Source organism: Vombatus ursinus, unplaced genomic scaffold (assembly GCF_900497805.2).
Source record: "Vombatus ursinus unplaced genomic scaffold, bare-nosed wombat genome assembly UNPS02005659.1, whole genome shotgun sequence".
Classification (NCBI taxonomy): Eukaryota; Metazoa; Chordata; class Mammalia; order Diprotodontia; family Vombatidae; genus Vombatus; species Vombatus ursinus.
The window spans coordinates 10454310-10477290 of record NW_020945437.1 but is presented as its reverse complement, the minus strand read 5'-3'; the positions used below and the strand labels follow the sequence as shown (position 1 = coordinate 10477290).

Below are 22981 nucleotides of genomic sequence, written 5' to 3'. Positions count from 1 at the left end.
AGATTTATGGAAAATGGAAGAATTTATGACCAACATTATAAAATGCAAAATGTATAATTTTGATTATATTAAATTAAAAAGTTTTTGTACAAAGCCAATGCAACCAAGATTAGAAGAGAAGCAGAAAGCTAGGAAACAATTTTTATAGCCAGTGTCTCTGACAAAGGCCTCATTTCTCAAGTATATAGAGAACTGAGTCAAATTTATAAGAATACAAGTCATTCCCCAACTGATAAATGGTCAAAGAATATGAATAGGCAGTTTTCAGATAAAGAAATCAAAGCTATCTATAGGCATATGAAAAAATGATCTAAATCACTATTGATTAGAGAAATGCAAATTAAAAGGTACCATATCACACCTATCAGATTGGCTAACATGACAAAACAGGAAAATGATAAATATTGGAGAAGATGTAGGAAAAATGGAACACTAATGCATTGTTGGTGGAGTTGTGAACTTATCTAGCCATTCTGGAGAGCATAAAACTGTGCATAACTTTTAACTTTAACCCAGAAATATCACTTCTAGGTCCATCCCAAAGAGATCAAAAAAATGTACAAATATATTTATGGCAGCCCTTTTTGTGGTAGCCAAGAACTAGAAACTGAGGGGAAGCCCATCAATTGGGGAATGGCTGAACAAGTTCTGATATATGAATGTAATGGAATACTATTGTTCTATAAGAAATGATGAGCAGGTGGACTTCAGAAAAACCTGGAAAGACTTACATGAACTAATGATGAACGAAGTGAGCAGAACAAGCAGAACATCGTACACAGTAACAGCAACATTGTGCAATGACCAACTTTGATAGACTTAACTTTTCTCAGCAATACAAGGATCCAATACAATTCCAAAAGACTCATGATGGAAAATGTTATACACATCCAGAGAAAGAAGTAGGTATGGAGTCTGAATGCAGATCAAAGCATGCTATATTGCTATATTCTCATTCTCTCTCTTTCTCTCTCTCTCTCTCTCTCTCTCTCATGGTTTTTCCCTGCAGTTCCAATTCTTCTTTACAAAATGATTAATGTGGAAATACGTTTAATAACATTGTACATGTAAAACCTATGTCAGATTGCATGCTGTCTTGAGGAGGCAAGAGTGGAGGGAGGGGGAGAAAATTTAGAACTCAAAATCTTATAGAAGTAAATGTTCAAAACTAAAAACAAATAAATACAATTTAAAAATAATTAAAAACTAAACATTTATTAAGCATCAAGAAATGGGCAAAATGTTCATGGCAGATCACTTTAGTTTCAAGAAACCTATGTAACTATGGAAAAGTCACTTAACCTCTTAATTATATAAGGTAGCTTAGTTTCAGGCAATTTATCAATCTATTTTTTTTTCTGTATTGTGAGTTGCCTACATCAATGAAATAACAGAACCAGAAAGATAGCACTTGTTGTAGAAGGTAGGGGAAAAGATTTCTGGCATCATGTAGATGCAAAGACAGAAAATAAATCCTGCTTGCCCTCGAGGAAACTACAGTCTCCTGGGGAAAATGGAGATATTCAGTTTCCTTCTATTTATTTTATTTTATTCTTTCATGGTGAAGAGTAAAAACTGTTATATTTTTAAATAATCAATTAAACCCAATCCAGATTAAATAGTGTGCCATATTTAAATTGCAAGGATGAGTCAAAAATGTTTAAGTGGTCTGTTTTAAGCTAAAAGAGGCTTACAAATTCGTTTAAGATTGTTTTTAAATTTCTTTGGCCAAATCTGAAATGTACAAATGACCATAGTGTTTCAGAATCCCATGTTAGAAGAAGTTAGGATTCAATTGTCCTCCAAACCACACTAATTTTAGAAAGTGCACTTGGATAAATTTCCATTGAAGCTAATTCTAAAATACTTCAGTTGTATGATACTTTTATGGCATTACTGCCAAGAGAGTAATATCTTTTTATCTGAAGGGAGAAGCCATGTTATATGCATAATGGAGGACCATTGGTACATAAGAGAGAAAAGGAACACCATTAGCTTGTCATTATAATGCATCCTTAATCTGCCCATTTCTCATCTTAGGACCAAGAACTCCATTTCCCTTTCCTGTTGAGAATTTACGTTTCATAAAGAGTTCAACCTCTCAGGGAAAGTTTTGCTTAAAGCCAAGTCTCATTGTATTATGTTCCATGGGCTCACTTCAGTGAAGGGAAATAATTTCAAATGGGCTTTTTGGTGATCTCACGGCAATATTAAAATCTGCAATTTTAGTTCCTGAAGAATCATTTAAATAGCATTTTTCTAATTTATTCATTTTACCCACAACACATCAGAGGTTATAAAGAAGCCTTATTATTTGAAAAGTGAAAAAAGCTCATTTTCATCAGAGATTAGTTTTGGTCTTGTCTCACTATGCACTGTACAACCTTTCCTTCCTATATATGTAAAATAAAAAGTACAGGAAATTGCATATTGTCAGAACTGGTGCAGACCTTAGACATCATCTGGTAGAAATATTCCTTTGTAGAGAAAAGGCAAATGAGGTTCAGAGAAGGAGACTGACAAGCCAAAGTCACTAGTAAGAAAAGAACAAGGGTTCAATCACAAGACTTAATGATTCTGGTGTTCTTTTCATTGTGACTTGCCTAGTCATTCTTCAGTTCAGTTCCATAAATATTTATTAAGGGCCTACTATGTGCCAGACTCTGTGCTACATGCTAGGGACACAAAAAGAGACAAAAGACATTCCCTGCATTCAAGGAGATTGCAATCTATTTCATTAACTACCTTCTTAGTCATTCTGTGACTACTCCCTCCCAAACAAACCTAAGAAATGGGGAAAAACGTTTCCTTCTGTGAATAACAGCAGGGATGTTTTAACATAAGATACCTAGACACAGAGTTATAAAGAGTGGGGTTCAAATCCCATTTCTGGAACTGAGAAGCCAAGGTCAGGTTATCTAAGCTCTCTGATCCTCTATTTCTTCATCTCTAAAATAGGGATAATAACAGATGCCTATGGTACCTACCTCAAAAGATGGTAGTTAGACTCACATGAAAAATTATATATAAAGTGTTTTGAAAATCTTAAGGAGTTATATAAATGTTAGTTATTATTGGCACTATTATCAGCATTATTCTTTTTGGCAGAATCTTCACACACATGAACACAAAAACTACTGAAAACAGAATAAGTAAAACACCACATGTATAAACCAAATCACAGAATTACAAAGAACTATGTGTTCCATTACATTGCATTAATGAAATAAATGTTGGTTCTCAACACTTCAGTCACTTGCTTTGACACAGCCATATGTCTGGTGAGATAGAGTATCTATGTAATGTTATGTCTAGTAGCAGAAGACAGACGCCTCCATCCCCACATTCATCCAGTCACCAAGTCTGTGAATGCTACCTCCACAAAATCTCTGTAGCCAAGCCCTTCCTAATGCTATATCTGAGGTCAGGCTTTCTGACCCACCTGCAAGTGCAAGCATTGGGAAAGGTAAGGAGCCAAATTTAGCTATTATCAAAGGAAGAATGCCTGATCAACTTGCATTGCCCCAGAGTAGAATGGCCTGCCCTGGGAGGTGGTAGGCTCTCCATCATTGGAGGTCTTTGTGTTTAGTCAGAATAGCTACTTATTATGAACATTGTTGAGAGGATTTTCTTTTTCTGATACATGTTGGACTTTTGTTGTTGTTGTGATTATTGTTGGCATTAAGTTGTTTCAGTCATGTCTGACTCTTCATGATCCCATCTGGAATTTTCTTGGCGAAGATATTGGTGTGGTTTGCCATTTCCTTCTCCAGCTCATTTTATAGATGAGGAAACTGAGGCAAACAAGGTTAAGTGCTTTGCCTAGGGTCACATAGCTAGTGAGTGTCTGAGGCTAGATTTGAACTCACAAAGATGAGTTTTCCTGACTTCAGGTTCAGCATTCTATCTACTGCATCACCTAGCTGCCCTGGACTAGAGGAATAATAACGTCTCTTCTAGTGCTGAGATTCTACCAGAGGTTCCCAAGCTTATTTGGCCTACTGCCTCTTAAAAAACAAACAAACAAACAAACAAACAAACAAACAAACAAACAAAACAAAAACTTACTCAGCACCCCCCCTAGGGTTAGGTTAGGTTAACCCTTATTTTTATTCAATACCCCCCTGAGGCTAGTACTTGCCTCTGGATCATTCTAGTGTCCCTCACGGGGCTGTATTGCCCATTTTGGGAACTTATGTTTCTAGATTAACTAAAATTATAATTGTTTTCCATTGTCTCGTTGCCTCCAGTATCCCCCCTCTCAAACCATACTTCACACCACTCATTTCCAAGTTAATCATCCTAATGATCAATTCTGATAATGTCACTTCTATGATGAAGGTGCAATCTCCTTTGACTGCCCCATCTCTGTTGGACTCTTGTATCTACTGTAGTTTTAGCTTACATTATTCAACTTCATGCATTCTATCTCCTAGCCAATCTCTATTATTCGCTGGTTTCTTGAGCTGATCCTACAAAAATTATGGGATTCCCCCAAGCACCCAGTCAGTCTACTAGCACTTATTAACCAGTTATGATGTTCCAGGCCCTGTGCTAAATTCTTGGCAAACAAAGAACAGAAACAAATAGGATCACTGCAATGCTTCCTTCCCAATGTCTGTATATTGAAATCCTTAAATTCCTTCAAGATAAAGTTCAACTGCCATGTTCTCCATGAAGTAATCCCTGATTTCTGGAAATTACCACCCAACACTTTTTACAGTGACTAAAATGCGTAGATGCTTAATAAATGATTATTGATTTGATCTCCTAGATTTTCTCATACCAGTTTGGTCAGACCCCTACTCTATACTTAATTATTTCTATTTTTCCCTACTAAGTTGTAAATTCACTGAGGAAGAACTTGGTACCCAGTGTCCAGGGCATCAAATGTGCTTAATCAATGTTTATTGAATGAATGTCAAAGTAGGAAAATTAAATATTTGGGTAGAGGCATTTGACTTCCTGACCTATTGGAAGAAGTTTGTGAGAAACACATTTCTAGAAGTAGGTAAATGACAAGCTGATTGTTGTCATAAGATTCAAGTTAGTTTTTCATCCTTTGTTTAAAGTAATTTTATTCTATAATTTTCTCTCCAATTACACCATGAATTTATGTGGGAAAAACAACAATGTTAAAAATGGCTATATTTTTCATGTTCATATTGTTCAGACTCATGTATGCTTTTTCCTACAAATCAAGAAATCATATGTTTGGAAGAGGTCATTTTTGGAAGCAGAAATTGAATGCCACAGTGTGCAATTTGGCAGTGTTGAAAGGCAATGGGGCATTATGGAATTTGGCATCAGGAGAGAACTAGTTTTAAATTCTGCCCTTGAAATTTACTAGCTGTGTGACCACAGGCAATTCCCTGAATCTCCCTCAGCCTCATTTTCCTCATTTGTACAAAAGGGATGATAGTATGTATAGTATCTACTTGACTGGGCTATTACAATGAACAAAAATATATTTTCTATAAAGTGGTCTATGAGCTTTTAAGCCCTAAATAAAGATCAGCTATTACTGGTTCAGTTTTGATATAGCATGTCATTGAAATAATTGCTGTTTTTTCTTGGTCAAACATTGACACTGAGCCATTAACAACTACACATTGAGTTCAGCCATCAGATAGCTTCTGAATCCATCTGACTGTATTATTGTTTAATGTACTTTTCTCTATCTTCTCCACAAGAAGGGCATGAAATATTTTATCAAAATATTTAACAAAATCTAGGTAAACTATATCCAGAACATCCTCTCATCCACAAACTAATAATCCTGTCATCAAAGAAAATGAGCTTATTCTGACATGACTTGTTTTTTATGAGAGCATGCTGCCTTTTCAGAATTACTATTTCCTTTCTAAATGTTCACCAATTATCTCTTTAAGGATCCATTCTAGAATTTTCTCAGAAATTCTGATTGTTCCTTTTCCCCCATTTAGTTTTAAAAAATGTGTTCTTCTTAACTGTCCTTAGTAGCTCCCATTAATTCTATGCCTTCTTTACACTCTTTTAACAGGATCATGCCATACTCTTATATTCATCTTGTTACCTTGCCTTTCTTCCATCTTCTGTATATTTCTTTTAAAGATCTAAGTGGTTGGTGAATTCTTTGAGCATCCACACTAAAAGGATGAATGAATGAAAATAAAAACATTTGAGCATTTACCATATGCCAGGAGTTACACCAAGTTCTAAGGACACAAATTAAAAAAAACAAAAACAAAAACAAAAAAAACTTTCCTCTCAACTAGCTTATATCCTAATTAGGGAACTGACACATATAGAGTATTTTGGTGTGAAAATGTATAGGGATAGTGAGTGGAATTATAGTCAACTGACATACAGTAAAGTGATTAAACTGATTTTATATATAGTTCAAAAACTGAACAGGTTTGGAAGAAGATAACTCTCCATACAAATACCAATAAGTACTGTTTCTACAATTTTTGCTCTTAAAAAGAGTTGTGCAGAGTACTGAGAAGTTAAGCTACTTGCCCAGATCATATAGTTAGTATGTGTAGAGGAAAGACTAGAATCCAGATTTTCCTAGGTTGGAAGCCAGCTCTGCTATGCTAGGGTGCCTTTTGGTACATGGGCATGCCTTTTTAATACACAATCTTATTCCATCTCTCATTTTGAATAAGTTCTACCTACCTAGAATCAGTTTTCTGTGATAGATTTTATTCTATCAAGTGTCAGTGATACCCAAACAACCAAACTTCCATCCTTCCTTAGGTCTTCTAGTTCCTGTCTTTGGAAATTTGTACATAGACAAATGAAACCATGGGTTTTACTGTCTCTTTTTAAAAATCTTATATCCTGTGAACCTCTGAATATCACAACCTCATTTCTTGTTTGTAGCTATGGTATGATATCTAATTTGGAGAAGATGTATAAGTAGTCTTTTCTCTCCCTATTATTTTCAGTTTAATGACCTTTTGGTTAGATTCGCAAGATATCTGGCAAAGCATTCTTCCCAGCTTTTGATATCTATACTATTTATGTGAACTGGAATATATTATCCCTATATTTTAATCTATGATCCAGAAGTCCAAATCCCTTTAACAGATATTATTTTCTTTACCAGATGGTACCTCACAAATTAGTTTTTCTTTTCTGTATTCATGGTCTTCAATAGGTAATGGTCAGAAAAACATAACCAGTTTCTTGACCAAGACTCCGTAATCATTGACAATATATATTTTTAACTTTCTTCTGATAGTGTCATATGTGACTCACCAAAAGTGTATCACTGTCATTTCTTGTGATGTTCTGGATGGCTTCCTGTTATGTCTTTATCATGTGCCACAGATGGACACTGGACCTTTTTTTATTGCCACCAGAGGAAAAAAATAGCTGCCTCGGTATCCCTGAGTGGCTATTACTACATACAACTTCTCTTTTCTTTTTCCTCTAATTCTTACTGGAGTAAGGAGCTATAACATAATAGTTCTGGTTCCACTGTATCATTCTTTTTTATTATTCTTTTAAAATTTCTCAAATTCTGTCCCTTACTCTCCTCTTACCCCCTGGAAGCAAGAAATAGGATATCAATTATACATATGAATCCATGAAAAATATATTCTATGTTAGGATATTGTAAAAATGAAAGAAAAACTAAAAAGTGAAAAATTGTACATGAGTTCGTACTCAATCAGTTCATCAGTTCTCCCTCTGGAGGTGAATGGAGTATTTTCTTCATGAGTCCTTTGGAATTGTCTTGCAACATTGTATTGATCATAACAGCTAAGCCTTTCACAATTGTTCACCATTACAATATTGTTGTTACTATGTACAATGATCTCCTGTTTCTGCTCACTTCATTTTGCATCAGATTATATAAGTCTTCCCATTTTTTTTTCTGAAACCATCTCCCATCATTTCTTATAGCACAATATTACTCCATCACAATCATATGCCACAATTTCTTCATCCATTCCACAATTGTTATACATCCCCTCAATTTCCAATCATTTACCACCACAAAAAGAGCTGCTAGAAATATTTTTCTATTTTAGTAAATGATTTATTAATTTTTAGTTTTCAACATTCACTTCCACAAGATTTTGAGTTCCAGATCCTCTACCCATCTCATCCTCCTCCCACCCTAAGATGGCATGAATTCTGAATACCCCTTCCCCTAATCTGCCCTCCCTTCTATCTCTCCCCACCTTCTCTTATCCCCTTCCCCTTCTGTTTTCCTATAGGGCAGGATAGATTTCTATATCTCATTTCCTGCATTTCTTATTTCCCAGTTGCATGTGAAAACAATTTTTAACATTTGTTTTTAAAACCGTGGGTTCCAAATGCTCTCCCTTCCTCCCTCCCCATCCACCCTCATTGAGAAGGCAAGCAACTCAATACAGATTACACATATGTAGTCATGCAAATCACTTCCATAGCAGTTATGTTGTGGAAAACTAACTATATTTCCCTTCATCCTATCCCGCTCCCTATTTATTCCATTCTCTCTTTTTTTGTTTGTTTTTGGGTTTTTTGTTTGTTTGTTTGTTTGTTTTTGGTGAGGCAATTGGGGTTAAGTGACTTGTCCAGGGTCACACAGCTAGTAAGTGTCAAGTGTCTGAGGCCAGATTTGAACTCAGGTCCTCCTGACTCCAAGGCCAGAACTCTATCCACTGCACCACCTAGCTACCCCCATTCTCTCTTTTGACTTTGTCACTTCTCAGAAGTGTTTGCTTCTGATTATTCCCTCTCCCAATCTGCCCTCCCCTCTATCATTCCCCTTGTTCTCTTATCCCCTTCCCCCCTATTTTCCTATAGGATAGGATAGCTTTACATACCCAATTGAGTGTGTATGTTATTCCCTCCTTAAGCCAAATCCAATAACAATAAGATTCACTCATTCCCTCTCAAGTTCCCCCACTTCCCCTCCACTCTAAAAGCCTTTTCTTATCTGTTTTATGTGAGATAATTTACCCCATTCTACCTCTGCCTTATTCCTTCTCCCAGTATAATCCTCTCTTACCTCTTAATTTTATTCTCCAGACATCACCCCTTCATCTTCAACTCACCCTGTGCCATCTGTCTGTCTGTCTGTCTGTCTGTCTGTCTGTCTGTCTGTCTGTCTATCTATCTATCTATCTATCTATCTATCTGTCTATCTAATTTTTCACCTCCAATTACCCTAATACTGACAAAGGTCTCATGAATTACAAATATCATCTTTCCTTGCAGGAATGCAAACAGTCCCTTATGATTTCTTTTTCCTGTTTACCTCTTCATGCTTCTCTTGAGTCTTCTATTTGAAAGTCAAATTTTCTATTCAGTTCTGGTCTTTTCATCAAGAATGCTTGAAAGTTCTCTATTTCACTGAATGTCCATTTTTTCCCCTGAAGTATTATACTCATTTTTGCTGGGTAGGTGATTCTTGCTGTAATCCTATCTCCTTTGACCTCTGGGATATCATATTCCAAGCCCTCTGGTCCCTTAATGTAGAAGCTGCTAAATATTGTGTTATCCTGATTGTGTTTCTACAATACTTGAATTGTTTCTTTCTGGCTGCTTGCAATATTTTCTTGTTGACCTGGGAACTCTGGAATTCGGCTATAATATTCCTAGGAGTTTTCCTTTGGGGATCTCTTTCAGGAATTGATAAGTGGATTCTTTAAATTTCTATTTTGCCCTCTGGTCGTAGAATATCAGGACAGTTTTCCTTGATAATTTTTTGAAAAATGATGTCTAGGGTCTTTTTTTGATCATGGCTTTCATAGTCCAATAATTTTAAAATTATCTGTCCTGGATCTATTTTCCAGCTCAGTTATTTTTCCAATGAGATATTTCACATTGTCTTCTATTTTTTTCATTCTTTTGGTTTTGTTTTACAATGTCTTGACTTCTCATATAGTCATTAGCTTCCATTTTCTCCATTTTAATTTTTAAGGACTTATTTTTTTCAGTGAGCTTTTGGACTTGCTTTTCCATTTGGCCAATTCTGCTTTGTAAGGCATTCTCCCCACTGGCTTTTTGGACCTCTTTTGCCATTTGGGTTAGGCTATTTTTTAAGGTGTTATTTTCTTCATTATTTTTTGGGGGGTGTCTCCTTTAGCAAGCTATTGACTAGTTTTTCATGATTTTCTTGCATCACTCTCATTTCTCTTCTCAGTTTTTCCTCTACTTCTCTTGCTTCTTAAAATCCTTTTTGAGCTCTTCCATGGCCTGGGACTGATTCATATTTTTCTTGGAGGCTTTGGAAGTAGGAACTTAGACTTTGTTATTTTCTTCTGATTGAATGTTTTGATCTTCTTTGTCACCAAAAAAAGATTCTATGGTCTCACCTTTTTTTTTGCACAGTTGCTCATCTTTCCAGCCAATTACTTAACTTTTAAAATCTTTGTTAAGCTAGGGGTATGCTTCCAGTGTGGAGAATGTACTGGCCCAAGCTTTGGGGGTTTTGTGCAGCTGTTTTCAAAGATACTTCTGTAAATTTTCAGTTCTTCCAAGGTGGTATGATCAAGGGCAAGATGTTTACTCCTTTCCTGGTCTGTGCTCTGGTCTATGAGTGACCATAAGCACCTTTTTCTGCCTTGAAACTGTGAGGAAGAATACCTCTACACCACTGCCATAGCTCCACCACTCCTCCTCGCCCCAGGACCACCACCCTAAACTGTGACCCAGATCTAAGTACAGGCAAAGCAAGAGATTCCTGCCTCAGCACCAGCAAAGAGATCCCTGCAATCCCCCTCTGATCATCTACTCGATTCCCCCTCAGTCTGTGGGCCAAGCTCCAGAAGCAGTCGCCATCCCAGGACTGCACTAGGACTGGGGCTGGACAGAGCTTCTCTCTCACCATGGTCTGACAGACCTTTCCTACTGACCTTCGATGTTGTCTTTGGTGTTTGTGGGTTGAGAAGTCTGGAAACCTCCACCACTGCCTGTGATTCAGTACCCTGAGGCCTGCTCCAGGTTCACTGAGGTCTGGTCTTTACCTCCGTGCCCACACTGAACTGTGCTTCTTTTCTAGCCTGGCACAATAGACCTTTCCAATCAACCAACCAGGTTGTCTTTGGCTAGAAATTTGTTTCACTCTGTCTTTTTGTGGGTTCTGCTGCTCTAGAATTTGTTTAGAGCCATTTTTACAGGTATTTGGAAGGGTTTGGGTTAGACCTCAAGGAAGTCACTGCTTTTACTCCACCATCTTGCTAGAAATATTTTTGTAAATACAGGTTCTTTTCCTTTTTCTTTGGTATCTGTGGGATACAGACCTAGTAGTAGGTCAAAGGTCATGTACAGTTATATAGCCCTCTGGGCATATTTCCAAATTGTTTTCCAGAGTGATTGAACCAGTTCACAACTCCAACAGTTTATTAGTGTGCCTGTTTTCTCTTATTCCCTCCAACATTTATCATTTCTGATAGGTGTGAGTATGGTACCTCAGAGCTGTTTTAATTTGCATTTCTCTAATCATTATCTATTACATCATTCTTTAAAGGATAATAAGTTTCCCCCTCTTCAAAGCATCCAACTCCCTCCCCTTTAGGAATATCTTCAAAATTTGTTTTTAAGTTCTAATTATATGCCTCTCTTTTTCCTTCCTTTTCTCCTCTTAGTAATATACTCTTTCAACTCTCCACCAACCTGATAAAAATCAAGTCTCCACTCCTCCACCTCAGATCCCATTATCTTTTTGTCACTGAAACATGACTATTATTCATTAGAGGATATATCATTTTCCCTGAAAACCTACAGTGTGGGGAGGTATCCTTAGGGTCACTTTAAATTCTCCTCCAGGAGGGAAATTTGATTAGACTTGATGCCCAGTAAGGTCACTTAACTGTAACAGAAATGCAACCATCACATACTCAAAATCAGTGCACCAAATCATTTGGACTATGTCCCCAAGTCCCATTTGAATTAAGTGGTTGCTACTACTCTCTTAGTTTTCTAGGCATAACCTTGAGAGTCTGGGTTCATAGTACTGTTGCTCATTTTTCCCAATCAATGTGTTTTCCATTGATAATCAGCCAGATTCAATGCAGGGCAGTTTCAACAAAATGGTTTAGCAAGAACAATCATTATTGAGACAAAACAAGTATGGAACACACCCTCCCAAAAAATACACACAAGGTCTGTGGAGAGAGTGGGCATAATTTAAAGCATAATGCAGTGAACATAGTGCAAAGGACTAACTTATAATTCTTGTTTACTGGAAGTCCCTTTTGCCCATTAGAATCATTATTAATTGACCTTTACTAGTTCTTTTCTGGTCTTCAAGGATTGATTCTACTATTCCAACTGGAGTCTCCTGAACTAAGAACTCTTCCATCACTATAGTGGCCTTCCTTATAACTGGTAGACTCCAAACCAAAAGTTATAACTTGATTTTCTCACTCACAAAATACTTTCTATGTGCCATTATTTTCCTTATTGACTGGATAGTCAGGCAAATCCTATAATGATCACAAATTGATAAGGGACATATTTACACCTGGTTTTATACTTTTCCTTGATTTAATTCAGGTACCTAGACTTTCTGTGATCACATTAGTTAGGGTAGAAATGGAACTCCACTTTTACACAAGTCACTGCAAAATTTCCTCTATTTGCCAGAGTGGTAGAGATTTTCAGCCTGCCTTTATGAAATTACAGGTGTTTACATGTCAACCCTAAGCATCTGGTTGAAACTTTTACAGCTAATGATTCTTCCTAATAACTTGACAACTTCAGTCAAATTCCTTTCTTAGGCTCAACAGAGACTCCACAATCCCCACCACTTCCCTTCCAATCTTGCACCAACCTCTGATCTGCTTTACCAATTGACAACCCACAAATCTACTCGATTAATTCGCTTTGCCCTCTAGCAATGTTACTTTTCCTTTCTTTCTTACTGTACTTTGCCTTATCTTGCCTTGCCATCTACTTTCCCCTTTTACTTCTTTAATTTATCTCTTTGGGTCTGATTCCCTATTCTTCCTATATCCTCCTTAGTAATCCATAATCTTGGTCTTCTTTCCACCTGAAATTAGAATCTCAACCATTATCTAGATCTCCACACTGTTCTTCATATTTCCCCTAATTTCTCCTAAATGTTATCAAATTTTTCCTCCCCAAATTCAAGTTTTGAAGTATTTCACTAACTTAAACCTTTCCAAGTTTCCTAAACATTTTCCTTCTCTTTTTTTTATTAGGTTCAAGTGCTTCCCTATTTTTCTGCTCCTTCATTTATAATTTTCTCCCACATTAGAGAAACTATCTCTATGATCCCTTTGAGTTCTATATCCTATGAAACAGGCTCCTTTTACTCTTCTCCAGGGAAAACATAAAGAAGTTCTACTGTTCATAGAAGGTAGAGATTCTATAACCTCTCACCTTCAGCTATCCCAAAGCAATGTAATAAGGAAAACAGGCTAATTGAGAACAGGGATAATTGTATTATTTGTATCAGAGCCTAGAATATCTTGAGTGTGGTAAATACTTGTTGAGTGATTGATTGCACAACTATCCTACCAAGAATCACTGTGAGATTCCAGCTATTTAAGAATCAAACAATGGCCTGAGAATACTTCTATCCTATGATGTTTTACCATTTTTATTTTAGACCTTAAGGACTTTCCTACATTTGTAGTATTGCAACACAAACCACACTACAGCATTTTTGCTCTTTTGCTGGCTATTATCTCTCTTCAATATATGCCAGTCTTTATTTAGTAGTGCTCCCCAAACCCGTACTAATTCTTTAGTCTCACTGCATTCTAGGTAGAATCTTCTTTATTTCTATTTCTTTTTATCTCCTTTGAGTGTTATCATTTGTTTTTCCTTAAAACATCCGTCACTTATTCTGTGTTAAAATGTGTTTCTCAAATATGTCCCATAAGACACTTTGCTGGTTCTTTCATTTGAAAGGAAGCACATGTAGCATTACAATGAAGGGGAAATGCAAGCTTAGTTAAACCAATGGGGTATAAAATAATATCCTTACGTACCTGTAGTTATTGGTTTTTAATAAAGGAGAATTTTCCTTTCAGCACTATGACACAAGATACTCCTGAAAATTATGTCATTTAATCATCCAAGTCCTCCATTAAAGTCCCACTCTGATACCTCATCGTGGCATGGAAGTGACCCTCGAGCCTCAAAACCTCTGCCAGGCAAGTACACATTTTGGCCCATATTGCAAGTTGGAAGGGGTTAGTAACAGACTGTCAATCTGTTAAAAAGAGGACCAACCCAACTGAGTTCAAAAAGGCTCAGCACCAGAAGGTTGCCAACCAGATGGTGGACTGTTGAAGCGACAATGATTCCTGAAGACCATCTACAAGATGTGCAGGGTTCACAATTTGCATTGATGACTTCTATATATCTAAGTAGATGAATACATACACACACACACACACACACACACACATATATATGTTTATGTATACATATACATATATTATACTTTGTAAATTTTTTGAGAAGAACTGTTAAATTCACAATCTCTAACTCTAGTACCTATCAGAGTATTTGCCACATAGCAGGCATGTGATAAATACTTGAGGATTGATTGGAGGTAGGCATATCCACTCAAAAAAAATTACTCTTAATACAATGTAGTAATAATCTTCTTAGGTGTCTCACTAACTATAATATATTTAACTTTTTTTCTATCTTCTTACAAAGAAAGGCAAACAAAATTTGTGCTCTGTCATTTCAAATCATATTTTTTTTCTCTTGGTGTAGAGATTTGACAATGCAGTTTGCAACATGCCTTCATGCCTTCTTAATTTGTCCACATTTTCCCCAAAATATTCTATAGAGAATGAAATCTTAACAATTTTTGTGTCATGACCCAATTTTAGTAGTCTGATGAAACAGATGAACCCCTTCTCAGAATAATATTTTTAATATATAAAATAAGACATACAGGATTACAAAAGAAATCAATCACATTGAAACATTATATCCATGGACCACAGGTTAAGGGCTTCTGCTACAGAGAATCTACCCAATATACTACAGGCCCTCCTGTTTTTTCAGTATATTGCCATCAATATGCCCATCAAGCTATCTCCCTTTCTAATCATTTGCATCCTTTGACAATGTCTTTTTATACAAGTTGTTTCAGGTAACATCTTGCAGCCTACTCAAATGTCATACGCCAACTTTCACTGCCCTTTATGTTGTTCGTCATTTAATTATTTTGAGATAATAAAATTCATCTGGAAGAGCAAAAGATCAAGACTGATTCCAAAGAATCAATGAAAAATGTGAAGAAAGGTGACCTGGCAGCAACAGATCTCAATCTTTATTACAAAGTGGTAATCATCAAAAAATCTGGTACTGGCTAACAAATAGAGTGGAGGATCAGTGGAATAAATTAGGTACACAATGCACAGTAGTAAATGACCACAGTAATCTAATGTTTGATAAATCCAAATATCCAAACTTTTGGCATAAGAACACTATTTGACAAAAATTGCTGGAAAAAAAAATTAGAAAACTATTTGGCAGACACTAGGTATAGACCAACATTTTACACTATAATCCAAGATAAGGTCAAAAGGGTATGAGATTTAGATGTAAAAATGGATATCATAAGCAAATTAGGAGCACAGAAAATTTTACCTGTCAAATCTATGAATAAGGGAAGGATTTGTGAACAAACAAGAGATACAGAGCGTAACAGGATGTAAAATTGACAATTTTGGTTACATAGAATGAAAAAAATTATTTGCACAAATAAAACCAATGCAGCCAAGATTAGTAGGAAAGCAGGAATTTGGGGAAGAAATTTGACAGCAAGTTTCTCTGATAAAGGCCTCATTTCTCAAATATATAAAGAACTTAGTCATTTATCAAAATATGAATAATTCCCCCAACTGGTAAATGGTCAAAGGATATAAACAGGCAATTTTCAGAAGAAAAGATCAAAACTATCTGCAGTCATATGAAAAAATGCTTTAAATTAGGACTTCTTAAACTTTTTTCTATTTGTGACCCACAGTGTCCAAATCATTATTGACTAGAGAAATGCAAATTAAAATGCAAAGTTCTTAGTACCACCTCACACCTATCAATTTCACTAATATGATAAAAAGAAAAATGATAAATGCTGGAGGGAATGTGGAAAAATTGAGACACTAAAGCACTATTGGCAGAGTTGTGAACTGGTTCAACCATTCTGAAGAAAAATTTGGAACTATGCCCAAAGGGCTATGAAACTGTGCATACCCTCTGACCAGCAATGCCACTACCATATCTGTATCCCAAAGAGATCAAAGATAAAGGAAAATGAACTATTTATACAAAAATATTTATAACAGCCCTTTTTGTGGTAGCAAATAATTGGAAACTGAGGGTATAGCTGAACAAGTTGGGGTATATTATTTTGATGAAATAATTTTGTACTATAAAAATGATGAACCAGATGCATACAGAAAAACCTAGGAATTCTTAAATGAACTGATGAAAAGTGAAGTGAACAAAAACAGGAGAACATTGTACAGAGTAAGAGCAATATTATGTGCTGATCAACTCTAGATGACAGGCATTTTGAGAAATACAATGATCCCAGACAATTCTGAAGGACTTGATGATGAAAAATGCTATCCACCTCCAGAGAAAAAATGGATGGAGTTTTAATGCAGATAAAAACTTTTTTTTTACTTTCTTTACTTTTCTTTTTGTTGTCATTGTCAGAATTGTTGTTATTATTGTTGTATGTGTTTTCTTTTCCAATGTGTCTATTATGGAAATATGTTTTATATGTCTTCACATATATAATCTATAACAAATTGCTTGCCTAATTTAGAACTCAAAATTAAAAAAAAACTAATGTTAAAATTGTATAAGTGATAAAAAATAAAATGAGAAATATAAAAATATAAATGAATAAATATTTTGAGATAATAGTATTCACTGTCCTTCGGTGAATTATACATTACTAGGAGAATCTTGCTTTTAGAGCTATGGGCTTTTGCAGTAGTGACTGGTTCAGATAAATGAAAGTACTACACCATTTACCAAAGATTATCCAGCCTGATGTACTGCCACTATTCAGTTTTAGTCCTAACTCAGTATTTATTTTCAGTATTTATTGTGCATTGTGTACCTAATTTATTCCACTGATCCACTACTTTATTTCTTAGCCAGTACTAGATTGTTTTGATGATTATCACTTTGTAATACAGATTGAGATCTGTTATTGCTAGGCCACCTTTCACTTCACTTTATATCTGTTCATTTAAGTATTCCTAGGTTTTTCTGAAAGCATCCTGTTCATCATTTCTTATAGTACAATAGTGTTTCATCAAAATCATATACTGCAACTTGTTCAGCCATTCCCTCAGTTTCCAATTATTTGCCTAACACAACTTCATAGACTAATTTGACCAGCAGGCTACCTGTCCTGCTTCCTTTCTTCTTGTTTTTCTTCTGCTTTGTTTTCCCATTTTGGATCATTAAGCTGATTTCTTTTGATTTCTGTAGACATCATGGAGAATCCTCGACAGATTACTCTGAAATGACTGCTACATCTGAAAATAGTCAATTCTGTCAAGAGACAGTCAATTTCATTTTTTAAAAAAGTATGTTGCTTGGTACTCACCCTCCCCTTACCTTTCAAAATCTCTTCTAAAATAAAGTGGTCATGATGTACAGGAATCATAAGATTTTGACAATAATTTAACAACCTTGGCCTCTGATTTCTTCATTCTAGAGATATTTTAAATTTATTTTTCATAGTACTCATATTCACATTGAAACTACTGAATATCAATACATGTGATTTCAATTGAAGAGTTTTTGTCAATTTTTTTTCTCTGATTTCCTCCATTCTTCATCATACAAGAGGTAATGGTATATAATGCAATTATTTTCATTATGGCCTGTTTACTTATTCTTACTATGAGAACTACAAGGTAATCTGGTCAAGCATCCAATGTAACAGTAATTCTTGTTTAATTTGGGCACACAAAGAAAAACACTTGGTCAATTTATTTGTGTGCCTCTTCTCTAAGGAGAACCTATGAATTGTCTTTACAAACAACTCTGCCTTTTTTGTATCTTCTTACTTCATTTATAACATAAAATGTTAACATAAATGTAGTGCAGTTCCCTTAGTAAATTTCCAAAACATCAGTTATTTTGAAGAGTTACAGAAGTGTAAAAAACCTGAGACAACTGAAGGTAATCTGTCATCAGGCTCATAATCAAAGCTTTTCTAGCTTGGGAGAACCTGCCAAAGCTTTAGCTCCATTGACAAAGCCTTCATGGACATAGGGTCATCTCACTGCCACAAGGAAGAATCACAGTAGAATTTTAGTTGAGTCTAATAACAAACAAATAAAAAACCTCTCAACATATTATTTAATTTTGAATAGGAGTTCTGTATTACATAATTAATCAACAAAACATATAATTTTATTTACAGATTATCTACAATCTGTAAAATAAGCTAAATTTCTAGACAGGCTGTAATAATATTACTGTCCTTTATATAATCAATGGCTCAAACTATCTTCCTTGCCGTTTCTCACACATGACATTTCATCACTCATCCCTTTGCCTTGCACAAATATTGCATGTGACTAGAACATGCTTTTTCATCATTTATATCTCTTAAAACCTCTGGCTTCCTGCAAAACTTAGCTCAAACTCCTGTCTCCTATGCGGGTCTTTTCCTCATCCCAAAACTTCCAGTACCTCCTATATATGTTTTCTCCCATAGAATATAATCTCCATAAGGGTAAGGGACATTTTCCTAATTTTTTTTCTTTTTTTGGGGGGGTAATTTCTATTCCTCATGCCTAGCACAACACTTGGCACATGAAATGCACTTATTAAATGCCCACTGACTGAAAAAACTGAGTAATTGGCATGATGGATACAATAGTATAGGGTGATACATATATGCATATATGAATATGTATATGTTCATTACAAACACATATACCACTTGCACAAATGTTCAGCATATCAGTAATCTTATGACATATAAAAAGCATGAGTCCTTATTGTTATTAACATTCCAATAAAAATGTGTATCTCAAATTAAAGCAGCTCCAAATACATATTTTAATTCAATCCAGGGAAATAAAATAATAGAAAAAACTTGGAGAGGGGAAGGCAACAGAGTTAAATACTCCCAATAGCATTTATTCCCCCAGGGTACCTTCAGCAATATCTGAATTAGAACTGCTAAGGGAGAGAGCATATCAAACAAGGAAACTTGCCAAAGCAGAAAGGTTACAGATATAATATATTTTCACATTTTCACATCCAAAATATGAAATCTTTATTCTGAGAGTCACAGGAAGGGATGGAATCCTTAAAAGTCAAAAGTTCTGAAATGAATATCAACTTCTGAATTGCATCCATCCCCAGACTGATAGTGGCCCTGGTAGCTAGCATAACTGAATTACTAATAACCTTAGAAGGTGAAGCCTAAGAGACCTGAACACTGATTTAATAAGCTAGTGGCATCTGTTTAATCATTGCTCCTTGATGACCCTCAGTGGAGATTAATGTCTGATCTGTGGAAACAAATGGCTGATTTGTTGTCTCTGCATAGAGCTGAATGCCTGCTTTCTGTTGGTGGGAGGAGGAAAAAAGGAAGAGTAATACAATCATAGATCTACTCAAAAGGTGCTTTGGAATTAGCAGTTCAATATTTCTTGAAAATTACATATGAGAATAACATGCTGTTTACCTCCCCAATAAAATAATGAAGTGGAAAGAACAGAGAATTTGGTTTCCTGGATTCTCAAGTCATACTTTCAAAGGCACAAGTGCTATATGATGGGTAGGGTCACAACCTTACTCAATCTCAGGTCACTTGTGTAAAAGATGAGCATAATAATACCTTCACTGCCTCTCTCTTTCAGGGTTGTTGTAAAGAAATCATTTTGTAAACCCTAACGTGCAATAGAAATTAAAATTGCAGTTCCTCAGTATCACAGAATGTCAATTGGAATGAACTTGACAGGTCAATGGATGTGGCCCACCGCTGAACAGGGCCCCTCTAGAATATACATGACTATCATTTGGGCTTCAGAGGGTGTGGGCAAAACCTGGATGAAGCAAAGGGAAGAATCTATTTCATTCCCTACCTGTTTATTTTAAGGTGCCTGGGATATCCCTAGGAACAAGATAAAGTCTGGTTCCCTACTATAAACTCAACCCTAGCTGTACATGGCCCAAAGGAAGGCTATTGCTGTACCCTGAAAATCAGGATTTGGAGCTGAGTATAGCTGAGATAAAAGTCACTAGTTATCCATTGATTTATCCATTTTCATTTCTCAGGCAAATAGTTGCTAAAGCCTATGCAGCACAGGAAATAACCAAAAGGGATGAATCCATAGAAGCTCTTCTGTATATATCTACTGGATAGGGGAGGGAATGTCTTCTGACTTATCCACATTAGTCCAGAAGAAATCTTAGAGGTTTACTATAAAGGTTTGCTATATACCACTGGTTACCCTTAAAGTAGAGAATTATATTTTTATGAATCTGAATATTAAATGCACACTGGCTTATCCAAAGTCAATTAAAAGTCACAATAAACATGACATTTCCCATCATTTACTTTGCTATCAGTTCCCAAATCTGCCAAAGACTCTATTTCTTACTCCTTAGACATGGGCATTTCCTTACATCAGGGATCCTTAATGTGTGTATGTGTGTGTGTGTGTGTGTGTGTGTGTGTGTGTGTGTGTGTGTGTCCTGGAATTCTTTGTCAGTCTGGTAAAGCCTAGGACCCCTTCTCAGAACAATGTTTTTAAATGCATAAAATAAAAAAAAAACACAGGATTATAAAGGAAACCAATTATGGGGAAATATGGTAATCAAAATGTGTGTTTTTTTTAATCATGGTCCCTTGTTAAGAGGCTAGGGTTAGGAATTCACTGGTTTCAGTTCACAGAATATCATTTGAACCTCATGACAGCTCTGTGAGGTGAGACTATAGTTTTTTTTCTTCCCAGTTTATAGCTAATTAGTATCAATGTTTGGATTTTTGATATAGATTTCTGCTAATTCTAAGACCAGCTCTATTTCCAATATACTTCTCTGTGTCTCTTGTGCTTTCTATTCTCATTTCAAACCTCATGGATGATTAATCAGCTATTTAAAAATCAGTAACATTTATTAAGTGTTTACTATGTGCCAGGCACTGTGCTAACTGCTGGGGACAGAAATGCAAACAAGAAAGATATTACCTACCCTTGATGGGAACTAAAAAGGGGTATGGGGATAGAGGCATTATGGCTAAGTCTGAAAAATAAGTGATGGCTGGTCTGAGTTCCTTTCCCAAGATGGAGGTGCCTGAAACAATTAACAAATGGGAAACTCATATGAACCATTTCTGAGATTTCTGAAACAATGAGACACTCCAAATTCTTCCAGTTGAATGGCTACCCATCCTTCAGCACCTCCTTTCATGTGGTAGATCCTCCACAAAGTCTTACTTGATCCCACTGGCTGAAAGTTCAAGTCTTTTGGACCAGACAATCATAGGATCAGAGAGCTGGATCTAGAAATGACCCCAGAGACCACTTAATCTAACCACCTCATTTTTCAGGTGATGAAATGGAGATACAAAGAGGTTAAGTTATTTTTCCACAGTAACTCATTTAGAGGTACAATTTTAAGGCACAACTTCTGATTCAAAGGTTAGTGTTCATTCTGTAGTAACTATGCTGTTATTTCTCCTCTGCACACTATAGCACACTAATTCTTATGGTTCCTATCTACATAGCTGTTTCTGTTTTGTAAGTATGTTTTATATTCACTAATATAAGCTCATTGTAGGCAGGAAACACTTCCAATTTATTCTGGCATTCTGACCTCTTTGCCTCCAACTTCTCCACTTCAGGCATCAAGCACAGGATCTTGCTAGCAGATGCTCATCAATGTTTGTTGAGTAAAGGTACTTATCCTTCATCAGGATGTTATGAGGTAAACTACACAATTTAATTTAAAGACACATTTTGAAACACATGAATTTTAGCCTGTTGATGGGTTATCTTTTAAAAGAAATCTTTCTAATATATCTCAAACAGAAGATGCTCTATAAAATTTAAACTTGCCTTAGCAACTCTGCTACTGTGAACATTCATTGCTTTGCTCTATGCCATAGAGTCTATGGTGATGCAATTCTAGGGCTGATTTTATGTTGTTCTGCCTTCTGCTGTGGCAGGGCTGCCATCTGTCACTTGCACTGCTATCACTATACCTGCATTGAAAAGCAAGCCCTTTCCCCCTCTGGCATTTGTGGCTAATCTACTGAAAGCTAGAAAATCAAATAACTGAGTTTGTTAAGAATTATATGTTAAAGAGGAGTCAATAAAAGCTCTGAGTTTGGGCCTGAGGAGTAAAATTCTGGACATGTATGTGGGGGAGGGAGTTGGGTTTGGAAGTGTCTGATAGCTACCTCTAGGAGCTCAAAAGTTTTTTTTTTTCCATGTACATCTAGGGTTGTGTTTCTGAGGCTTGACTTTATCTGAAGACTGATTTCTAGGCAAGGAAGCTGTTTACTTTACTTAGAAGGGTGATCAAAAGAAAGCCAGCAATTATCTTTGGAGAAGAAAGGAGTAGATACATAAATGATTTTTACTTTGGCAGGCTTAGAAAACACCATTTTTTAAACATACTAACAGTCCTAATGAGGACAGAAGTCATTAGTTAGATAAATCCACCATTGGTTTAGAATCAGAATGGCCAACTCCAGAGCTGATTCTTTCTAATATGCTGACCAGTAGTTAGCTAACTGATAGTTTAGTTGTATAAATACATATGCACACATCATTTAGTGTACATACACTCATGTATGTGTGTGTGCATATATATGTATATATACATACATACATACAAAGAAGTATGTGTATACATGCCTGCATGTGTGTGTGTGTGTGTGTGTGTACCTATTCCATCAACTGGCTAATTGATAGCAATATTAACAAAAGATTGCTAATCAAGATAAGTCAGCCTTATATTGGGATTTTGTAGAGAGACAGTCAAACAATGAATTCTCTATCCT

At 35.8% G+C, this 22981-nt stretch overlaps 1 protein-coding gene across 1 annotated transcript in view; it reads right to left on the bottom strand.

Annotated features, from left to right (window-relative positions):
- DLG2 (discs large MAGUK scaffold protein 2) overlaps nt 1–22981 on the bottom strand; it is a 1559742-nt gene that overhangs the window by 1264825 nt on the left and 271936 nt on the right. The gene's annotated exons all lie outside the window — the stretch shown is intronic.